Source organism: Arachis duranensis, chromosome 4 (assembly GCF_000817695.3).
Source record: "Arachis duranensis cultivar V14167 chromosome 4, aradu.V14167.gnm2.J7QH, whole genome shotgun sequence".
Classification (NCBI taxonomy): domain Eukaryota; kingdom Viridiplantae; phylum Streptophyta; class Magnoliopsida; order Fabales; family Fabaceae; genus Arachis; species Arachis duranensis.
The window spans coordinates 13,338,999-13,347,890 of NC_029775.3; the positions used below are offsets into that span (position 1 = coordinate 13,338,999).

At 39.3% G+C, this 8,892-nt stretch overlaps 1 long non-coding RNA gene across 1 annotated transcript; it reads left to right on the forward strand.

Annotated features, from left to right (window-relative positions):
- Positions 1–1,538: 1,538 nt before the first annotated feature.
- Positions 1,539–4,068, forward strand: LOC107483447 (uncharacterized). The gene is made up of 3 exons (XR_001590872.3): positions 1,539–1,888; positions 2,018–2,127; positions 3,835–4,068. It is a non-coding gene; the product is annotated as an uncharacterized LOC107483447 (long non-coding RNA).
- The last annotated feature ends 4,824 nt before the right edge of the window (positions 4,069–8,892 follow it).

Here is an 8,892-nt window from a genome sequence, read left to right on the forward strand (position 1 = left end):
TCTTTTTTTTTTTGAAAACATCTGATTAATAAAATAGCACACTTTTCTGCAACTCGTCGGGAGACGACCTGGGATTCATACTCCCAGTACTTAAAATTTAAATTTCTGTGACACCTTTCTAAATTGATAAGTGGATTTCTGGTGAGTTAAGAACTATACTTGCAACGTACACATTTTAATAATTTTTAATTCACCAATTTCCGCCGCATCAATTTTTGGCGCCATTGTCGGGGAGTTGCAACAGTGTGTTAATTTATTGATTGGTATTTATTTTTATTGCAATTCTTTTTCTTTTCATTCTATCACTATGAACTGTACGTTTCTTTCGTTAAATGACGCGTTCGCTTCCTGATCCAAGCTTGCCAACATTTGACCCTGAAATTGAAAGAACTCTTTCACATATAAGGCGAGCTAGGCGTAGGCGACTCCTCTTTGAGGACGAACCTGAACCGTCATTTAAGGAAGAAACAAACCCCCTTTACTGATCCAGTTCATTTACGTGCAGGTGACATGGCAGCGCCCAGAAGAGTCACCATCCAGGAGGAAGGAGCCCCTGATTTTACGCTCCAACCAGGCACACCACCCAGCAGTAGCTGTAGATTTTGAAATAAAGTTTTCACTACTCAACTTGATGTCCAAATTTCATTGCTTACCTGCTCAAGAGCCTATCAACCATCTTAGGCATTTCCAGACCGCTTGTTCTACTGTTAAGTGTAAGACCCATGATTTTAAAAAAAAAAAAAAATTCTTATTGAGTCAATTTTAATTTATTTATTCATTAAAGACTTTATTTTCAAAAATTATTTTATTAAAGATAATTAAATCAAGTTTCGATAATTAAATTAAAAATTTTATTTAATTTTATAATTACTGGATAATTTTTTAAATTTAAACTATAAAGTTTAGTAGTTGTTTTAGTAGTTGTAAAATAGTAAGAATTTTATATGATTTGAATTAGGTAATTGAGATTTTGGATTTTAATATTTTAAATTTTAAATCTTATTAATAAAGAAAATTGATTATATTATTATATATTTTAAATTAGAGTACTTGATTGAAAGCCAATTAGTAAATTGATAAATAATAGTTTTCTTAAAGTAATTTTAAGGACTAAATTAGGTTTCAAATTAATACTATATCCCCTAATTTTATTATAAAAATTACAAAATTACCTTTAGACCTAATTTTACTATAACCCTAACTTTATCCAAATAAAACCCTAATCGTAGCTCCCTCTAACACTAACAGCCGCCACCCTCTTCCAAAAAAAAAAAACACGCAGCAAAAAGAAAGGGAAGAGAGAAAAGAAAGCGCGAGGAAGGAGAAAGAGAGGGGGAAAGGGGAGACGACACGGGTAGGCGTTACTGCCACCGTCGTGTCGCCGTCAGGGAGGAGGAGACGTTGAGTGAGAGGGAAAGCTGCGCAAGGAAGGGACGCCGCTGTGCCTCCATCACTGCTACCGCTATCCCACGCATCGCTATCGTAGGAGCTTCCAGTGTCACCATCTTGTCGCGGAGATGGAGAACACGATGCACCGTGTGTTGTTGCCGTTGCCGAGCTCCCATGGTTGCCGCCGGCAAGATTCAAAGAGAGTGAAGCTCGAGGAGAGAGAGAGAGATCGACGGAGGGGGTTTCTATTCGAACGGCCGCGCCTCCACCGCCTCTCACCGCCGCAGATCCGCCACCGTCTACCGCGTCGCATCACGCCACGTCGTTGCCGGAAACCGCTTTCCAAGCCTGTGTCTGTTGGTTATGCGGTCACCGTGAGTCTCTCTGCCACCGTCCAAGCTGCCACCAGAAGGATCCACCACAGCCTCCTCTGTTCTTGTCTTCGAATCAGTACTGCCCTTTTTCCAGTTTCAATCTCAGTTCTGCTATTTCTGAATATGTAACTCCTCAGTCCTTACTCTGCTTCCATTTTGTTTCTTAGTCTTTTTCTATTCTGAATAAGGAAAACCTATGTTTCTGTTTAACACTGCTGCTCTGCCTTCCCTGTTTGCTGATGGAATTATCATAGGTAATAGTATTAATGGTACTAACGAGCTATTAGAGTTGCTGCCGCTGCTGAAATTAACAAAAAGGGAAGGGAGTTACCGTGTTTAACCTATGTGAATTCAGCTAATTGAGGTAGGGGCGTCTTTCTCAAACCTGTTTTTCTTTCCAGAGTTGTTGTAAATGGATATTAATGCGTAAAATACATCTTTGGTGATTGCCTGAGTCTTATGAATTGAATAGAGTTGTCTTGGATGAATAAGATTATTAGTTTGATTGATAGCTGGATCGATTGAGAAAGCTGAATATTCTGATTAGTTGACTGATGTTGTTAAAGTGGTTTTCCTTGAATTAATGGGAGAGATTTAATAATGGCATTTAGTTTAATTTTGGAAACAATTCGATTTTAGGAAAGGTTTAGTATTGAAGATTTGATGTGATATTGAACCCGATTTGATATTGGAATTTGATTTTAAAACCAATTTGGAAAGGACTTGATATTTGGAAATGGTTTGTTTATTGAGAATAATTTACTATTCTGGTAATGGTTCGAACATGGTTTGAGGAACGGTTTGATTTGAAACTGTTTGGGAAAACTGAAAGTTCTTAATTATTGATTAATGCTGTTGAATGAGGTTGATTTAAACTGTGATTTATAGGATTGGTTGATTGGATTCTGGATTTTGCAATTTCTCTGTGTTGAGTGTGGTTGTTGTGAAAATTATTATTAGAAGTGATTTGAACGTTTAACAGGTGTTTGGTTTGGTTTGGTTGGGACCCGAAAAGGGTGGCAAAATCCGAGTTTTAGAGGAGATGCTGTCGAAATTTTATAAAATTGGAAGTTTTGTTTTAAAGCAATTGTTTAAAAAGATTTAGTTCTTAAACGTTATTTGTTTCAGATTAATTTATTTAGAAAAGAAAGAATTATGTTTTGAATTGAGATTGTTGAGTAATGGAAAGAAGGATGATGGGGATTAATTTGAAATATGATTTCTGAATGAATTTGAAAATGGGACATGGATTGACGAATGATGATGATATTGAGAATGGCTTAGATATTGATGAATGATGAATGAATTATTTATATGGCTTATGAATTTAAAATATCTGAGATATGAGGTTCCCTGGATTAAGTACCGTGGCTTGCCACCACGTGTACCAGGTTGAAAACTCGATACTCTGTTGACCCTACGATGTAAGTGTGTGACCGGGCACTATATAAATTCCCGGGAATGTTACCCCCATTGAGTAATATTGATTATTTGAGGAAAAGCTATGCATAGACTCTTGGGGATGCACGTCGGGGGACAGTCTAAGTACAATTCAGACTTGTCGGGTTGGCTGGATAACCGACAGATGAGCCTCATCAGCCATAGGACAGGCATGCATCATATGCATTTGTATGCTGTGCTTGAGATTGAACTTGTTTTGGTTTGCCTAATTGCTAAACTGTTCGTAACTGCTACTTGAACTAATTGCTGTAACTGCTGCCTACTTGTGCTTTCCTTGTCTGCCTTGCCTGTGTTTGTCCTAGCGTGCTACATTTGAGATTGAACTTTGGTGTTGAATTAATCATTGTGTTGTTTGATTGCGTGGTTGGTTTCTGATTGAGATTTTCTTATAAGAAAGGAAAGGTTTCAGATTTCTGAAAGATTAAACATTGTTTCTTTGAAAAGGGTTTTGAACGATTACCTATTGGTTTTTTTAAAAGATTCATAAGGCAATGATAGTCACTGAGCTTGAAAACAGTTTTCCTATTAAATATCTTCTTATGACAACTTTGAAATTTCATGGTGAGACCGTGTGGTTAGGTTCTCACCCCCTACAGCTTTACCATTTCAGGAACCTGATGAAGAAGCATTAAGAAGAATTGTACTGCGTTTGGTTTATATGTTATATTAATTAGTTTATTTTCTTCCCTCGTCTTTGTTATTACAAATTTGTAAGAGGGATAGGAATTGTATGTTTTATTTGTATATACTATTATGAGTTAGTATATAAAGAGTCTTGTATATGAATCTATGCTTGTTTGTATTTTTTATAAGATTAGGTATTAATTTCCGGTTTTCAAAGAAACCAGCGAATCAGTGTCGAGTCACAGGCTCCTATTTTAGTATTTAGTATATAAAGTAGTCGTAATACTTCTTGCTATCAGAGTGGCGCAGCCGGAAGCGTGACTTCTGATAGTGAGGGTGTTACATTAAGCGTGATGGCGCTGATGAAATCTCTATTCTATTGAAAGCCTTCCCGTTTTCTCTGGAGGGAAAGGCAAGAGAGTGGTACTACACTCAACCCAGAGAAACTGTTTCCAACTGGGATACACTTAGGAGAGAATTTCTGGATAAATTCTTTCCAGCTGAAGTTGCTGATAAGCTAAGGAAGGACATGTCTATGATCGTTCAAGATGAATCTGAGACCCTCTATGAATACTTGGAACGCTTCAATACACTTCGAGATGCATGTCCCCATCATATGATTGACAAGATAGTTTTGCTCGGTTACTTTACACAGGGTTTGAGATCTCAAGATAGGACCACACTGGAAGGTGCTTGCAATGGTTCTATGAAAAAGTACAAGCTACGGACGAAGCATGGCAATTGATCAGAGACTTAGCTGACTCTACTAGGAATCATAGGCAGAGACAAAGTCGGTCAAGAGCTGTTGTGGAGGTATCCACTAATACAGAGACTACTGTTATAGCCTAGAGTCTATGTGAAATGACTAACTTGCTGAAGCAGATGCAACTGAATCAACAACAACCTCAGCAAGTTCAGCCTTCTCCACCACAGCACAGCCAGTAGTTAGTTCCACAAAGAGTATGCGGAATCTGTGCAGATTACAGTCACTATACCGATGAGTGTCCGCAACTCCAACAAGAAGAAAACACTGTAGCAGCCACTCATAACTTTACTGTAGCAGCCACTCACCAACTTTCATGACCGCCCAATCAAGGGTACAATCAAGGTGGCAACTATAACCAAAGATGGCAGGATAACTCTAACCAAGGCTGGAGAGACAATTCTAACCTGGGTTGGAAGGACAATTCTAACAGAGGAGGCAGAGATAACAATGAAAATCAGAGGTGGAATAACAATAACAATTTCAGGCAGCAGAATCATAATCAATCCTACAGAGCACCTCATTTAAGACAACCTCAAGCCTCTCAGCAAACTTCTCAGACCACTGGCATCCCTTCATCTCCTAATGATGAATTACTACAAGCCATTGATCAGAGACAACAGGCTATGGAGAATAGTATTAAAGCAACTATGAATGTTTTGACTTCTACTTTACAAACTCTTGTCTCACAGATTGGATCAATGAACAACTTTAACAACCAGTCCTCAATCTCTGGTGGACTCCCCTCTCAACCATTACCCAATCCAAAGGGTGGTATTAATGCCATCACCCTAAGGTCTGGAACCACACTGCAGGAGAGAAATCAGGAGGAGCCAAGCTCACCAGAACATGCCTCAGCTGAAGAGGTAGTAGAATTAGAAGATGTTGAAGAGGAAGAGGACATACAGGACATAACTGAGAAAGAAGAAGCTCAACCACAGGAGGAAGCACCAAAAGGCGCAGACACTGCAGAAAACACCACCCCCATTCCATTTCCACAACTTGCAAGGAAGCCCAGGAAGCAGTTGGAACCTGACCCCAAAATGGTAGAAATATTTAAAAAGGTTGAGGTAACTGTTCTCCTTTTTTATGTCATTCAACAGGTACCTAAATGTGCAAAGTTTCTAAAAGATTTGTGCATACATAAAGACAAAATTAATGAATTAGAAACTATTCCTTTAGGAAGTTCTATATCTGTAACACCCTACCATACAGAGTCTTATGCTTAAGTCATAATTCAGAGATGGCAAGGTATTACGACCTCTAAAATAAAAATTTAGTACGTATAGTAGTATGAATGATTGATTATAACTAGGAGCCTGTGTAGAAAAAAAAAGAAGGGGTAAACAAAAAAAATCGCAACTCGAAAGCGCAACTCTCCGATCGATAACGTAACGAACAAGGATAACCAACGCGTGATTATATATAAACAGAGGAGTGTCAAAAACAGGAATATCAAGACTCAAGATCCGGCTGCGAAGATAACCGGTCCGAGCATAACAATATATACCCCCATAAGAGGAGTCATCACAGTTTGTATTATTTAATGGAGATAAAAGTATCTAAGCAAAACATATAAACCAAAACATAGTCCCCAAGAACAAGGAATCTTCGCAAATCTAGAAGTCTCCAGCATGCCTCAGCGGGAAACCGTACGTCCTGCATCTGAAAACCACAAAATCTGCATGGGTGAGAACCAGAGGTCCCCAGCATGGTAACAGCTTCCACATATATAATACATAATAATGGAGGAAAGCCAAAGGCAATCCTAGAACTTCCTCCAGATAATATCAAAGCTTATAAACAAGCTAAACCATAAAAAGGGCATCTGACTAAAGATCCTTCAGTCTAACTAATACTTTCCTTTCCAATTCCTTCAAACCTCCCAACCACCAGCAGGAGTATAATGTAGCAAACACAGTTATATCAAACAAGGAATATACAAATAGGAACAAGTAAAGCATTTAGACAATTAGCAAGTAATATGCAGTCAAATAGGCAATCTCAAACAATTCATATAGTATGCATATGATGAATGCCTGTCCCTAGTGGCTGATGATATCATCTGTCGGTTATAGAGCCAACCCGACAAGTCCTGATAGCTAACCATTGGACTGTCCCTCTGTCATGCATCCCCAACTCGAGTTATACTCGTTATAAACTTGATCATAACCATGATCTATATCCATCACCCTCACTGGTGAATATTTGCGGGGGCGAGCTCATCCGGGTCTTTCACAGTGCTCGGCCACACTTATGACATAGGGTCAAAAGAGCTTTGAGTCTCAACCTAGAGCACGTGGTGGCTAGCCACTGCTTCCTCCCAGGGAAACTCTCATCTCCAACAGTGGAAGTGCAACATTCACAATTCATTCAATAGCATATATGCATTTATACATGGCCATAATCATGGCTCCGCCGTAACACGGCAATAATCTAGCCATCCGGCTCACGGTTAAATCCATAACCAGCCCATTGGCATCACGGTTAAATCCATAACCAGCCATCTCATTAACAAATACGGCCTTCGGCCCATGGCATAACAAGCACTTCCACCACCATCCTCCGCATCTCACATAATCATGCTTGATCCTTAATGATCATTCATTTTTCCCTTGCTTCTCTCGCAAGTTACCACATTCACTAGCCTTTCTTCTCATAGCTAGACATATCATAATGATTTAAGATATAAGTGGTGAGGTCGGAGGCTTAGAAGTATGAAATTTGGCTTTTAAAACTCAAAAATCAACTTTGGGATGAAAACAGGGCCACGCGTACGCGCACTCCACGCGCACGCGTGGATGGCCTCAAAAACTCATCGACGCACAAGCATCATGCATGCTAACGCGTGGATTAAAAATTTGCCAATCGACGCGTACGCGTCAACCACGCGTACGCGTGGGTGTTCTCGTGCCCCAGGCACAACACTGGCACAGTTCTGGCATAACTCTCTGGAAAATGGCTGGACATTGGGTGTAGCACAATCGGCGCGCACGCGTGGATGCCATTTTCTGGAAGATCGGCGCGTACGCGCCAGGTGCGCCTACGCGCAAGGGGTTATTCTGCTAAAATTTTCCAAGTTAAAAGCTGTAGAATTCACAGATTCAAACCCCTAACTTCCAATGGACATAACTTCCTCATTTTAAATCATTTTTCACCCGTTCTTCGAACGGCATGGACATCCCGGATCAAATTTCATTTCTAAACAGATTTGGTATAAAACAGAGATCCGTAGTCCAAGTTATGTCCCACCAAAGTGTGCCCAAAGCCATGTTTTTCATAAAAACCACAAAGTGCCATTTTCAAAACAAGCCATTTCCAATTCTTTTCGAAATCAATCAAAACATGCCATTTTATCCCTTTCCTTTGAAACCAATCAAAATACATCAATTTCAACATCAAGACTCCTCAACTCACACATTGACACTCTACCACAAATTACAAAATCACTATCTCATCATTTTAACCCACTTCACCCAAGTGGCTCAAACTCAAACATATTGACATATCATATACTCTTCCTCATGCCAAATCCAACAACACCAATTCCAATAAATCATTATTGTACATAATCAACATCATACTCACCATAAACATGGTTCAACCCACAATTCAACCATAACTAATCATCAAGCATATATCACAACATGCATATTTCTCATACATCATACCACCAAGGCATCATTAATCATCATCACATATATGACCACATCATATATATCAATAATTCAACAACATCAACCATTCAATACCTATCTTAGGGCCTCTAGCCTAAGTATTTCCTACCACATTACATATTAGATACGGGAAACCGAAACCATACCTTAGCCGATTTCCCAAGCTCAACCGGAGCACTTCCAAACCACCTATCCACAAGCTCTCAATGCCTCAAAACCTTCAAGAACAGATTTTTCACCACCAAACCCTTTCCAAGCTTTTCAAAATCACCAATCAAGCTCCAATATTCACATATACACAACCTAAGCCACAATCATCATACCCATACACAACATCTCAAAACCCAAACATCATAAAATCACAAATTACACTAGGGTTAAGAATCTTACCACACCCAAGGTCCAAGGAGACAAGATTAACCTTCTCCTTCAAGAGAGTTGGGTCCTATAACATCAAAGAACCCAAAATCTCAACATTTCACCCATGAAACTCGAAAATAAGGGCTGGAATTTCGAACAGAAACTTGTGGCTTACCCCAAGATTGATTGTATGGGTTTTGTAGAGCTCTCTGCGGTGAACGCATGGCCACAAATGGAGCGGCAA